The sequence below is a fragment of the Capsicum annuum genome, chromosome 6 (genome assembly GCF_002878395.1).
Source record: "Capsicum annuum cultivar UCD-10X-F1 chromosome 6, UCD10Xv1.1, whole genome shotgun sequence".
Lineage (NCBI taxonomy): Eukaryota > Viridiplantae > Streptophyta > Magnoliopsida > Solanales > Solanaceae > Capsicum > Capsicum annuum.
Window position 1 is genome coordinate 83,260,531 of NC_061116.1, and position 15,290 is coordinate 83,275,820.

Genomic DNA, 15,290 nt, shown 5'->3' on the forward strand with positions numbered 1-15,290 from the left:
TAGTACTAGCTTGAGTGTCTTTCTTGTAGTAGAAGTATGGAGTCAGCTCAGCTTATGATTCTTTAAAGTAATGAGTTGTTCAAGGACGAACAAGGCTTTAAGTCTGGGGTGGTTATCTGAGGTGGTTTTATGCACCTCAGTATTATTATCCTAGCTTTTTTAGACTTTATTTTAGGAAAAATTGTGTTCTTAATGTGTTAATGATGATATAATTAAGAATATAATTGTTTACGTTCTTGATAACAATGTTTATGGTGTCTTTCAAACAAGTTTATACTTAAATTGGTCACTTATAGTTCAAACGAGAAAACTAGTGTTACTAGCTTGATCTAGGTGTTGCTTTAGACTATCGCGATGAATTATAATTTGTGTGATAAGTTACTTAGGTTATTATTGTTTAATTATGTGGGGAAGAACTTGTTTATTATGTTTTAAGTGCAATTAAATCAAACCAAGAGCCAAAAATAAGTAAAGACGAAAGTGGATGAAGACTAGTCCTAGCTTAAGTTTCTAGTTTACCATTATGAATGTTGTGTTGTTTTGAGATATAATACACGGTGTATGGTAATTTATGATGCATTGTGAGTTTATTATGGTGATATATTGAGGATTTTAAAGCTATAAATCAAAGTGAAATGACACCACAAATCTTTGGATTAAAGGGAAAGTGCACAAATAAGTTGGACGTCTAGTTGAGACTTTCCAGTGATGCCTTGAGTTAGGGGTGAGAAGCAAACCCTATTAAACCTTGCCAATATTCATGACAAACCAATTATTTCCCCTTACCAAGCCCTGCATCGCAACCTTGACTCCCATTAAAACACCCAAGAATGTGGCCTTGCAATTTTTTTTTTGGTTGATTGGTGATGATCATGATTTGTGTTGTATTGTATCATTGTTGTGTGTTTTTTATAAATTGTGTAAAGTTGTCCTTGATGCATACTTATGTGTTAAATTGTTTTTATTCTTGCCTTACCCCTCATTAGAGTATGCATGGTCCAAGTGGGAAAAAATCTTACACCTAGACTTGAACCGTTGCAAGGACAACTCATTTTGGTATCTCTGAGGTGGGTACAATTGAAGGGATTGAGTTGTACCCTTGGTAACTACTCATACCCTACCACCCCTACCAATTCGTACCTTGAGAATTATATTAAGGTACAATACTGTCTTTTATACGACTAGGACATCCCTTGGTCATAACTATACATATGAGTCGTATACTATAAGGTCGTATAGAGTGAAAACATAGCATAGAGGGACTATTTTTGTTATGGGTGAAACTCATGATTGGGGTATGAGTTGTAAAATTTTGTTATAAATCAATGGTTCCCTATCATACCCACAGCATTGTGGTTGACCTAGTAGAAGCCTTAGGTACGAGTTAGGGTGCCACTCATAACCTAGGTCACGATTGACATAGGAATTGTATGAGGGATTCGTACCCTAGCACGAGGGGACTTTCCAGCTTTTAACCAAGGACCTTTTGGTTATTTACCATTCCCTAAACCTTAATACATCTCCCTATATAGGTGTGTATGGCCTCTTAAACATCCATTGGTATAAACCTAACACCCTAAAACACTCTCTCAAGCTCATCTTTGGAATATTAAAAGCTAGGGTTTCAAGAGTGATCTTCAAGAGGCCAAGGAGAGTCAAGCTTGTTGGTTTGACATCTTGTTTAAGGAATGAATCTATTCCCCTCTTTAAATAAATCTAAACCCATGTATTTCACACTTGGATTAGTAAGTGTACATAGTGAAATGGGTTTTGTTACCTAAAAATGAATAAAGATGATTTTTGCATATACTTATGTTGATAGATGTGATTGATAGTTGATTGGTTATGCTGGTGCATTTTGTATTTTTTTAACAAGAGGGTCTTGAGTAACCCAAATATTAATGTTTTCTATCATGAAAATGGCCTTGTTAAAGGTATGTACATAAAGTGTTTGTGAAAATGTCTAAGTGAGTTGTCTAGTAAAATTTTGATGATGTGTTGAGCTAGAGCAATTGCCTAAGGGGTATAAATGGTTGATGAATGATATTGTGAAAGTTATTGTGAGTCATGTTAATGTGTAAATGGATGTGAATACTTTTATATGGTTGGTTAAGGCCTTGTTGTCCATGTATTGAGTTATAATGATTGTAAATGCTTGTAGATAGTTGATAAGAACCTTGGTATGCATATAATGGGTTAGATTATGGCTTTAAATTGGGAAATGCCCATTTAAGTATGAATGTTTATTAATTAGTATTGTTTTGGTGTGGTTAGCCATGAAATTTTTTAATCTATGACCATGATATCTTGATGGCTAAGAAGAGGGGTTCAATCCCCTAAGCTCAACTTGAAATTGTGTATGGAACTAAAGTGTGGTATAGAAATTTTAAGGAGTGACGAATATTTCCTTAGAGAACTTATGGTATCATGTGGGTCTAGATGACCATGGATTGACTTGTATGATGAAATCAGTTAGGCATCGGCCAATTAAAATGGTCGAGTAATTAAGGCTCCCATAAGGGCCATGCGGTCATGTATAGTGTTGAATTTGCTAAATGAGCTAAATTTTTTAAACATAGGGTATTTACCTAATAGGCAGAAAGAATGATATGGATGCCAATGCATGAGATAATGGGTTAAGAGTTCAAATGTCGACTAATAATGGCAATGTTATGGCTTGTGGCTACAGTCCATTGCCTTAGAAAGTGACTTGTGGTTAAAGTCCCTTGTCCAATGGCTTGTGGTTAAAGTCCCTCATCTAATAGATTGTGGTTGGAGTCAGATAACGCTCAACTTACACCTCAAATTAGTCTAAGTCTGTCGGCGTCAATATATTTATCCAAATTTGGAGTCGGGGTCGAATCCACAGGGAACAGTGTGAGTGCTGATTAAACTAGTTTGATACAAATGATACAAAAATATAAAATGGGGTTTTAGTATTCATGTTTATAATCAATATGAATGGAAAACCAGAGTTATGATAACCAAAGGTTTTGGGTATTGACAGATGCTAGGTAATGCTAGAGACCCTCGGAATGAGTAGAACAACAGAATATCCCTGACTATGATACTATCTTACTAATCTCTCAACCTCTTCAGACAATTTATTAGCTAATTCTCTCGAACTTAGATAATTTATCTATATCCAAACGGATGTTATCTCAGGTAGATTAATCCAGTTACGGCATTAATCAGAAGGTTGGTAAATTCCGAGTCCCTATTGATAATTCATGTCCTCTAGTCTATTTCTCTGTTAGAAGAAAATAAAACCTAAGGCATAACCTAATGTTTGCAACCACTAGATTTTAGTTAAAACAACAAAATTTCAAGATGTTCCACTACTTTTTGGATCCTTTAAACACCTAGTATCATATCAAACTCTAATCCATAGATCCCATAACCCCGACTAATGGAATTAGCCGCTCATGATTTGATAAACGAAATCACAAGTTGAATTCATAATGATAAGTATAAGTTATGATTAGATGGAAAACAACAAGTAGTTTCTTCGATTGAATCACAACGTAGACCAAAAATAGTTGATAAAAACAAGAAGAATAATTGATGTAAGAGAGCGATGTTATGTACCTCTCTTCCCTAGGTTAATTGTATAATAGATGAATTATGAATGAATCAAAAACCCTAAAAGATGCTATTTATACTAAAGCCAAATTAAGGTAATAAAATAACAAAATCACAGCTGGGCTCGGATTTAGGTGATGGCATATTGGTGTTGATCATCAGGCTTCTGATGGCATCTCAGATATGTCATTAGAACTCGTGCCTTATTGACCTATTCTGCCTCACTCTGATGATGTCCTTCGACGGCTTACCAGAGGAGTGATGACGTGTAGCAAATGTCATCAGACTTTCTGCTTATTTCACCATGTTCTATCCCACTTGACGACATCTTTTGACGGAATATGTCGTTACCTTCATCCTGCAACTCTTCTTCACTGTTCTTCCTAACATCTTTTTTGGTAGCTTACCACATCTCTAACGGCTTGCAAGAAATGCCGTCAGACTCATATCAGCTCACTTGTACCAGATTTTACTTATTTTGTTCATCTTTCCTATGTTTGCCTCCTATCTTTGACATTCCTACAAAATATTAAGAAATAACATCAAAAACACCAATAATTACTTAATAACTTACAATTATTTCAAGTTAAAAAGTCCTAAATATGCTACAAAAATCTAGCACATCAACACCCTCAACTTAAAACAATTGCTTGTCCTCAAGCAACTACATAACACCATACTACGATGCTTAACCAAGAGACACATAAAATACCTATCAAAGTTGATTATCAAGTTTAGCTCAAAACTCATGCCACTCTCCATGTTCAATTACTTATAAATCCAATTGTGCATATCAATGAAGATTAACAATGTGACCCAAAGGAATCAAGATATGACATCAATTCAGCAAGAATAACCATGCATATGTACAAGTTAAACTACCCAAAAAATTAAATAGCTAGCAATACAACCGATGTGCCCTTACAACAAAGAAGTCCCTCCTCACTTATATATGAACTCAAGTATGTCAATGCGGGGACGGTCAAGAGACACTCACTCTCAGAAAGAAATTCTAATCAATGTATGTCAAATACCATATGCTTGCCCTTATTTTCATTACCAAGGTGTCCAGACAGATAAGTTAGGATCACTATAGGTCATTTCTTTATCTTGTAATGTAGGCTAAGGGTTGGTATAATATTCAATGGCATTTAGAGTGACTAAGCCTCCTTGGCACTACCTTAACTTTTGGGGTTCACTTATTAACCTTTTTCTTCTTTTTCTCCATTTCTTGATCACACATTATTCAGGATGGATGTGGCTTTTCTTTTTCATTCTTTTTCTTTTCTTGTTCTTATTCCACACCACTCAACTTTTTATTCCTTTTCACTTATTCTTTTCCTATTATTCTACCTTTCTTCATACCCAATTTACATCACACACCCCTATGATGGCCGATCACTAACTTAGGTTGTTTAACTTAGTCCAAGGAGAACCCGGATCAAAATAGGTTCATTATGATCTAAACAGGAAGGTGATAGGTGTCATAGAAAGAAATGATCAATTCTGGCTCAAAATAGGGATCAAGTGCTAGCATACATAATAGGGAAAGTTATTTAGGCTGAAAGTGGCTAAAAGTCAAAACGGCCTATGATCCTTTCCTAACCCCTATCTTTCAACTAAGGTAAGATGAACTGGGTAAGTTCTAGATTCAGCAATACAAAGGGAACTGAGTAAGATCTCTCACACACACATGGCACACAAGTGTATTACCAGCTACTACTCATCCAATTCGTGCAATTGTTAGTAGTGATTATCAAGAAAATAAAACTTAATGCCATAACAAGATGGACAATGGTTACACATGAATACAATTCACACAGCTACCACATAGACAATTGGAGAGGTAGTTACCATTCCAAGAAAAATTAACAAAAAATATGTCAACTACCTTAGATACTTATTTTTCTCCCAGTTAACCACAACACATCACAAAGCAAAAATAATATACCTAAACATGCCGGCTCTACTTGGAACAAGACTCTAGGCAAAAGAGGCACGACAACAAAACCTAGGAGGACATCAACACCCACAAGTAGCCCCACCCTTAACTTAAAATTATGCAAAGTCCCTAATGAGCCAAACCAAAACAAGAGAGTCAGATACATACATGTGGTACCATGGCCGCTAAGATCTAATGTCAATCATATGATATGAATACAAACAAAAATATACATTAGGTTACCTCCCAAGAAGCGCCTGGTTTAACATCGCGGCACGACTCAGTTATCTTGACTAGTCAGACTTTGTCAAGATACCTTGTTGATAATTATTTATGTGTCCATTTGGAGGATTTAAAACATCGACCCAAATTTTAATCAATACATCTTCGGGGTGTTTTGGGAAAATGTGAGAGCATAATGAGGAATATTCTATCACGCCACTTTGAACACTTGAAATGCTTTCCCAATTTTGCATCAAACTTTCGTATGGGATCATTTGGCAATGGTGATAATCTTAAATAGCCACTAAATGGACATTGATCTTTAAGATCCTTGGACTTCAATATTGGGGTTGTAGTATACCCTTTTGGAAGGACAAACTCCAAAATGTAAGAATCTTCTTCCTCATTTTCAAAATTCATCATCTTCTTGGGTGATTCGACTTTCATCACATCCACTAAGCATAATGTTGAAAAGTGATTCGAGTGAGGACTAACCCTCAATTTCAGAATAACTTCCCTATTAGTATTTTTACCCCAAAATGGACTAGAGTCTTCACGAGGGTTGTGCTTAATTTCTTCTTTTGACTCTAATACCATTTCCTCATCCTTGGCATCTTCATTAATGAATGGTTCGGTTAGTTGGGAAATCACCAAGGGTTTCTCAAAATCAAGATCATCATCAATATTAGATTCTTGCTCTTCATCCTCACACTCTTCTATTATTTTAAATAATTCTGCAGATAAGATATCATCTAAACATAATGTAAAAGAGTGCTTTGGATGATTGACCTCTATATCCCTCTTCTCATGAATGATTGGCCTTATGTCTTGATGTATATCACATACGATATCATATGTTTCTTTCTGGAGATCCAACATTGTTTGAAACATAGCTTCCATGCCACTCTTTTTGATGTTTCATTCTTTCTTTTCTTGACCATAAGACCTGTCAGACTCATAAGAAGAACTAGAATTTGAGTTAGCACAATAGGGGGAGGGGGCATTTGGGAAATTACTCCAATGTCTATCTTGACCACCACATACAGAACAATCATACTCCCGATAGGATGGAGATGGTGCATATATCTCTCTCCGGGAAGCATATCCACAATCTTGCCAAAAGTGAGGTCGATCACAATATGGACATGGATCATTAAGATAATATTTCCAACCATCAAGATCATGTTCATTCCACGATGCCATAGTAATAAGTAAACTAAAATAAAAATCTACCAAACACAAGAAATAAAAGAAAACTAAAAACAAATATTTATAAGTTTGAATTCAAGCAAGTCGGCTAAAATTCTAAACCAAATCAATACGCCAAATTGTTCCCCGACAGTGGCACCATTTTTGATAACGCTCAACTTACACCTCAAATTAGTGTAAGGCAGTCGTCGTCAATATATTTACCCAACTTTGGAGTCGAAGTCGAATCTACAGGGCACAATGTGAGTGGTGATTAAACTAGTTTGAAATTATAGCTACAAGTTAAATTCAAACAAATGATACAAAAATGTAAAATGAGGTTTTAGTATTAATGTTTGTAATCAATATAAATGGAAAACCAGTGTATGATCACCAAAGGTTTTGGGTATTGACAGATACTAGGTAATGCTAGAGACCCTCAGAATGAGTGGAACAATAGAATATCCCTGACTATGATACTATCTGACTTATCTCTCAACCTCACCAGATAATTTATTATCTAATTCTCTCGAACTTAGATAATTTATCTATATCCAAATGGATGTTATCTCTGATAGATTAATCCAGTTACGACATTAATCATAAGGTTGGTAGCTTTTGAGTCCTTGTTGATAATTCACGTCCTCTAGTCTATTTCTCCATTAGAAGCAAATAAAAGCAAAGACATAACCTGATGTTTGCAACCACTAGATTTCAATTAAAACAACAGAATTTTAAGATGTTCCACTACTCTTTAAATCTGTTAAACACCTAGTATCATATGAAACCCTAATCCATGGATCCCATAACCCTGGCTAATGGAATTAGCCACTCATGATTTGATGAACAAAATCACAAGTTGAATTCATAATGATAAGGATAAATTACGATGAGATAGAAAACAAGTAGTTTCTTCGATTGAATCACAAGGTAGAAACCAAAAAATAGTTCATAAAAATAAGAAGAATAATTGATGTAAGAGAGCAATGTTATGTGCCTCTCTTCCCTAGGTTAATTATCTGATAGATAAATTATGAATGAATCAAAAACCCTAACAGATGCTATTTATACTAAAGCCTAATTAAGGTAATAAAATAACAAAATCACAGCTGGGCTCAGATTTAGGTGATAGCATATTGGTGTTGATCGTCAGGCTTCTGATGGCGTCTCAGATATGTCGTTAGAAGTCATGCCTTCTTAACCTGTTCTGCCTCACTTTGATGATGTCGTTCGATGGCTTACCAGAAGAGTGATGACATATAGCAAATGTTGTCAGACCTTCATCTTATATCACCATGCTCTGTCCCACTTAACGACATCTTCAGATAGCTTACCATACTTGTGTCGACATATTGAGAATGTCGTCACCTTTATCCAACAACTCTTCCTTACTGTTCTTCTGACGCCTTTTTCTGGTAGCTTACCACATCTCTTATGGCTTGCAAGAAATGCCATCAGACTCATATTAGCTCACTTGTACTAGATTTTACTTATTTTGTTCATCTTTCTATGTTTTCCTCTTATCCTTGACTTTCCTAAAAAATCATAAGAAATAACATCAAAAATATCAATAATTACTTAAGAACTTACAATTATTTCAAGTTAAAAAGTCCTGAATGTGCTACAAAAATCTAGCACATCAGAGTCCCTTGATTAAACAGATATCTTGAGGTCTAAATACCTTGCTTAATGAGTAAGCATATGATTAGAGTTCCATACCTGCTTGAATGTGTAAGCATGTGATTAGAGTTACATGCTCACTTGAATGTGTAAGCATGTGATTATAGTTCCATGCCCAATTGAATGTGTAAGCATGTGATTAGAGTTTCTTGCCTAAGCGAATGTGTGATCATATGATTAGAGTTCCATGTGTAAGAATGTGATTAAAGTTCCATGCCTACTTGAATCTGTAAGCATGTGATTAGATTTTTATGCCTAAGTAAATGTGTGAGCATATGATTAAAGTTCCATGCCTAAGTGAATGTGTGATCAGGTGATTAGAGTTCCATGCCTAAGTGAATATGTGATTAGATTCCCATACCTAGTTGAATATATGACCATGTGATTAGAGTTCCTTGCCAAATTGATTGTGTATATGGGTAGAGCTCTCGTTTCAATAAATAACTATGTGGTTATAGTCTCTTTTCTTGATGAATGTACCAATGGTTGAAGTACCTTTCTTAATGACATGTGAATGTAGCTAAAACTCTATTCCCAATAAGAGTGATTTGAACCTATGTATAGAATGTTAGAGTCCTTCGCTTTGTGTCTGTGTGAATATGATATGATGACTTATGTTGAATGGTGATGTTATTTTATCCTTATCCTTGGGTTTAACGCTAGCGCTCTAACCACCAACTGTGTCTGGATGCTATGTCCCCACTTGATATAAGGGCCAAAACATCTTCTTCTTCTACGCAGTGAGTAGCTATTTGAGCGGATTCGTGCATTGACCTTTAAGTGGTGAACTTCTACACTCCAGAATACCTACCTCTCATAGTCACTTATTCTATGTTGTAGACTTTTTTAGGTTGGGTATTTGGCTATTGTCGAGGGCATGTCCCAACGTATTATCGACTTTGGTTGTTTAGAGGTTTTAACGATGGCTGTGGACTTGGGCATATTGAATAAACTATTGTTATTAATGAAATGGTAGATATTGTCTAGTATTAAATATTCACCTTATATTTCCACTATTCTATTATATGGTTGGAATCTATCCGCCCTATTGCTGTTATTGTGATGATGATTAGGTTGGGTTATCAGGGCTACCGATGGTTCATGAGAGCTTGAGGTGCCCATACTACATGGCCTGACGTTCGGGGTGTGTTAAGTTAGTATCAGGGCCTAGGTTTATGGTCAGGTGGGAGTCCACAAAGCCCTATAAAGTAGAGTATATTTTATGGGTGTGAAGCATGCCACACTTATGAGAGAGAGGCTATGAGGTATTTAAATATTTTCCCTTTCTTGTGTTTCAATATTGAGATAATATAGACCCTAAGATCTTAGATTCCTCTGATTCCTAATTGCTTGTCTTTCAAATCATGTATCCAAGAAGATCTGACGTTCATGCTAGCTCTTCCATCCTGACTGTGTGCAATATGGTCAAAGCTCATCCAACTTCTGGAATTCAAAACCAGTCAAGGGTTTTGACATTTAACTATTCTCATAGGGTTCCACTTGTTCCCACTAACCCCTTTGTTGGGGGTGACACTTCTCCCCAGTTGCCTTAAAATGTTGGGTTTCATCGTTCCCTTGCTCAATTAGTTTAGGATGGTGGAAAGTGGACTTGGAGGAAGTATTGGGCAGGTCCTACCTCCCATTCCATTACTAGTGCCCCCTACCCGAATCTGTTGGGAGAAAGAAATATTCAGATTAATATCACTATAGGAAAAAAGGCTTAATGCCTCAAAAATGGGTCTCGAGATGTCACATGGTGCTCAAGACTACAATTAGACTCAAGATAAGCCTATAGTCCTTATACTAGAGTTAAAACTCACAATGGAGAAATATAAACATAAAATCAATGCAAAAGTCTGTCTGATCAAAGTTGAAATTATCTGAACATAATATCTGAAAATACTTGACATAAAAGTTTGAACAATCAATACTGACAATATGGATTATAACTAGCAGTCTGACAAGCCTCTACTAATAACAACTAGAGAGTGACTGGGACAAATCCCCCAGCTAACTTGAACTAACTAAAAATACTGAATCAACTACTATAATAAGCAAGAAAATCTGAATAATTGGGTCCCTGAGCTATGAGGACTCACCAACTGTCGGGATGTAGATGGAGATGCTCGAAATCATTCACACTGCTAAAACTGAGCACCTGAACCTACATTATTAAACAATGTACCAATAGACGTATATGTGGATCAGTACTTCTGGAATATACTGAGCAAGTAAGGGTGAATGTCTAAGTAAAACAATATCTCAACATTATTATAAATTTGTAAAAGAATGCATGCTAAGTGTAGATGACTCACATTAGCTTGAATAATAGAAAACTGAGAATCATAATCATGAGTAGTAAAGCTTGTTGTATAAATCTAGTAAGTCATAACACTTAGTTCTAAAAGTTGTACTTGTGTTCTATCTTTAAATCATGCAGCTTAAGTGTAGAAAGGACTCACTTTTACATCTGTAAACTGAAAGCTGAAATCTAGTAGCTAATATCTTATGTAAAACAATATCTGAATAAAGATTTGAGTCTTTACACTTAGTTTCTAAAAGCTTTTATGTTAGGATTTCTATTTTTTGTAGGGAGGTTCTTCTAACGATATACACTATGTGAGCTAATAATAGTGTCTAACGCCTAGGTCCCTTATGGGAAAAATTCACATTTGGGAGAGGTGTCATAATCTTACCAAAGAGAATAAATTAAGCTAAGTGATCATATCTATAACTTTCATTCATTTAGAAATGGGAATAATCCAATAATCTGAACCTACATTGGCTTGTAGTTCTGGTGCATGTGAACATATCCAACTTGGTGCTAAATATTACTCTCTTAATATGTATGCTGATTCTATAGGATATGAAGGATTAGAGATGGGATGAGTATCTGGAAGAAGGTCAATGCCGAATTCAATTTCCTTATCAAGAGGTACCCCTGACAAATCTTTGAGAAAAAATTAAGGAAACTCATTGACCACACAGACTGACTGAACAGTTGGAGCCTCATACTTAGTGTCTTTGACTCAAACTAGATGGTAGATGCACCCTTTTGAGATCAACTTTCTAGCCTTCATATAGGATATGAAATAACTCTTAGGAGACACAAAATTACCTTCCCACTCAAAGACTGGCTCATCTAGAAACTGAAACTTCACCACTTAGGTGCAAAAATCTATTGATGCATAACAAGAACGGAGCTAATCCATGCCTATAATAAGGTCAAAGTCTACCATATCTAACTCTATTAAGTCTGCTAACATGATCTTATAAAGGAAAGTGATAGGACACTCACTATAGATCTATTTGGAAATAACTGACTTACCCACTAGGGTAGAAACTAAGAAGGGCTTAGGGAGTTTTTCAGGATCTACTTCAAAATATACTACAACTAGTGGGGTCACATAAGAGAAATTTGACTCGAGGTCTAACAACACATAAATATCAAGATGAAAGTTACGAAGTATACCAGTAATAACATCTGGTGAACTCTTCTTCTCCTAAAGGGATAGTAAAGCATAAAACCAATTTTGGCACTGACCGCCACTGGTACTGGATGATGTGTCCTGAAGAGGGACTGGGAGACCTAGAGGAGATGGTGTGCTAGAAGCCTGAGTTTATGGATGAACATCCCTGTTTCTCTCCTTAGCATGAAGACAATCTTTGATTCCATGTCCGAACTTACCACAACCATAACAACCTTTCTATCGTAACTAACACTCACTAAGATAATTCTTACCACTCTTAGCACATGAAGGATAACTAGGTTTTCCATTCACACTATTTTGAGATCTGGACATAGAAGTATTACCCCACTGCTTTTTCCTAGTTCTAGGATGGGAGCCCTGGTTGAAGATTGCTCTAGCATAGACAAGCAACTCTAAAACTATAAAATATTTCCCCCTCTAGACCTTGTCTGGCCATATTAAAACTACTTAATTCTAGCCTTGTTATTTCCTCTCTCTCTCCTTTTCAAATTTTATGCCTCACTCTATTAAGCATAAATCATCAAACTAGCAAGATCCATATCCTCAATAAGAATGATAGTCCTACACTCTTTGACTACCAAAAAAATTACTCTAATAAAAAACTTACTCTTACTCGACCTAGGGTCAACAATCATGTTAGGGGCATACTTAGATAATTGGTTGAACTTAAGGTAGTAATCCTTCACTGTCATCAAGCCCTGCCTTAGGTTCATAAACTCCTCTACCTTATATTCTCTTATTTTATGTAAAAAAGACCTATCTAGGCCTAAAATACCTAACAACTCATAGGAGCTGCATTCTCACATCTACCATTTTTCCACATAACTACCCAATCAAATGCCACATCCTTCAGCCGATGTGATTCCAAGTCTACACTCTCTTCCTCAGTAACATGCCTAATTTGGGTGATCTTTATTACCTTATCTAAGTAATGGTGTGGGTCCTCACCTACTTTTGACCTAAAAAACTCAAGCGGATTTATTCTAATCAAGTCATATATTCACGCTACTGCTAAATTCCTATTCTGTTGAAGTAGGACTGCTGCCTGATGGTTGCCGTAAACATTGGCAGTCACATCTTGGGCCAATGCCTGAAAGACAATCCAAAATTCAGCATGGGATACATTCTCATTCAGAGGGTCAACAGGCTGGGGTGGCTGGTTATCATTTCTATATGCATTAGCTCAGTGAGGAGGCATATTCAACTATCACGTAAGAGAATGAGTTAAAAAAAGATAGAGACACTATAAGAATGATAGATCATGAAAGAAAAATATGATTTCCTAAAAACATCTTGTAACCTCTTGCTTATAAATATGGCTTGCTTCACACCCATAATCAAGACTCTACATAACGTGGCTTGTCTGACTCCTTATGACTCTTATAACCTTAGGCTCTGATACCAAGTTTGTAACACCCCAAAAATGAGTCTCGATATGTCACACAGTGCTCAAGACTATAAGTAGCCTTAAGCTAACCCCGTAAGCCTTCTACTAAAGGTCAAACTCACAATGGAGAAATATAAACATAAAATCAATGCAGAAGTCTGTCTGATCTAAGATGAAATTATCTAAACATAATATCTGAAAATACTTGACTTAAATGTTTGAACAATAAATATTGACAATCTGGATTATAACTAGTAGTCTGACAAGCCTCTACTACTAACAACTATAGAGTCACTAAGACAAACCCCCCACCTGACTCGAAATAATTGAAAATATTGAATCAACTATTCTAATAAGCTAGAAAATATGAATAACTAGGTTCCTAAACTATGAGAACTCACCAACTATTGAGATGTAGATAGAGATGCTCGAAATAACTCATATTGCTAAAACTGTGCACTTGAACCTACATTATTAAACAATGTAGCACATAGACGTATATGTGAATCAGTACTTCTGGAATGTACTAGCATGTGGGGGTGAATACATAAGTCAAACAATATCTCGACATTATTATAAATTTGTAAAAAAAAATATATGCTAAGTGTAGATGACTCACATTAGCTTGAATAACTGAAAACTGAGAATCATAATCATGAGTAATAAATCTTATGGTATAATTATGTTGAGTCATAACACTTAGTTCTAAAAGTTGTACTTGTGTTCTATCTTTAAATCATGCGGCCAAAGTGTAGGAAAGACTTAGTTTTATATTTGTAAACTGAAAGCTAAAATTTAGTAGCAAATATCTTATGTAAAGCAATATCTAAATAAAGTTGTGAGCCATTACACTTAGTTTCTAAATACTTCTCTATTAGTATTACTCTTTTTGTAGAGAGGTTCATCTAACTAACATATACACTATGTGAGCTATCATAGTGTTCAACATCTAGTTCCCTTATGGGAAACCTTATATTGGGGAGAGGTGTCATACTCTTGCCAAGGAGTTATACCAAAGCTAAGTGATCACATGTGTAACTGTCATCCATATAGAAATAGGAATAATATAATAATCTAAACCTATGTTGGCTCATAGTTCTAGGGCATGTGGACATACCCAAATAGATGCTAAATACTGCTCCCTTTAATTTATATGCTCATTCTGTAGGAAATCTACTTTTAAAACTAGTATAAGGGTTTACAATGAAAACCAATCATGCATCTATTTACTATAAATTGTAATGAAACCATAAAGTGGATTCCATATCTAAGTTGAGGATCAAAAGATCAAATCTTTGTTCAAAATCTGAATATAAACTAATCATGAGATGCTTAAAAGATTGATCTTCTTGAAATATCATCAATCAAACAATGACTTAATAAACCATGCATCAATTTTATGTCAAATCATCATAAAGTTCATGTTTAATAATGAAAGTTTTGATAATTCTATTCTAAATCTATAAAATAATGTCACATGCATAAAAATACAAAAGTAGACATGCAATTCAACATCTCAATCACTTATAGGATCATAATCTTCAAATAACAATATTTGGGTATGAACCCTAATCTGAAATTCATGTAAATTCATGTAAAAATTTAACTTTAAAACTAATTTTGGGCACTAGGATGAAAGAATTATCCTTGTTCATAACCCACATACCTTAATAGATGAATGGATGGAGAAGCTTTAAATTTGAGTTCCTATTTGTGCTCTTGAAGATTGTTTCTTGAAGATCTTGTATTGGGAATCCTGAATTTTGAGTTATCTTTGAAAAAAATGGTTGAATTTAGA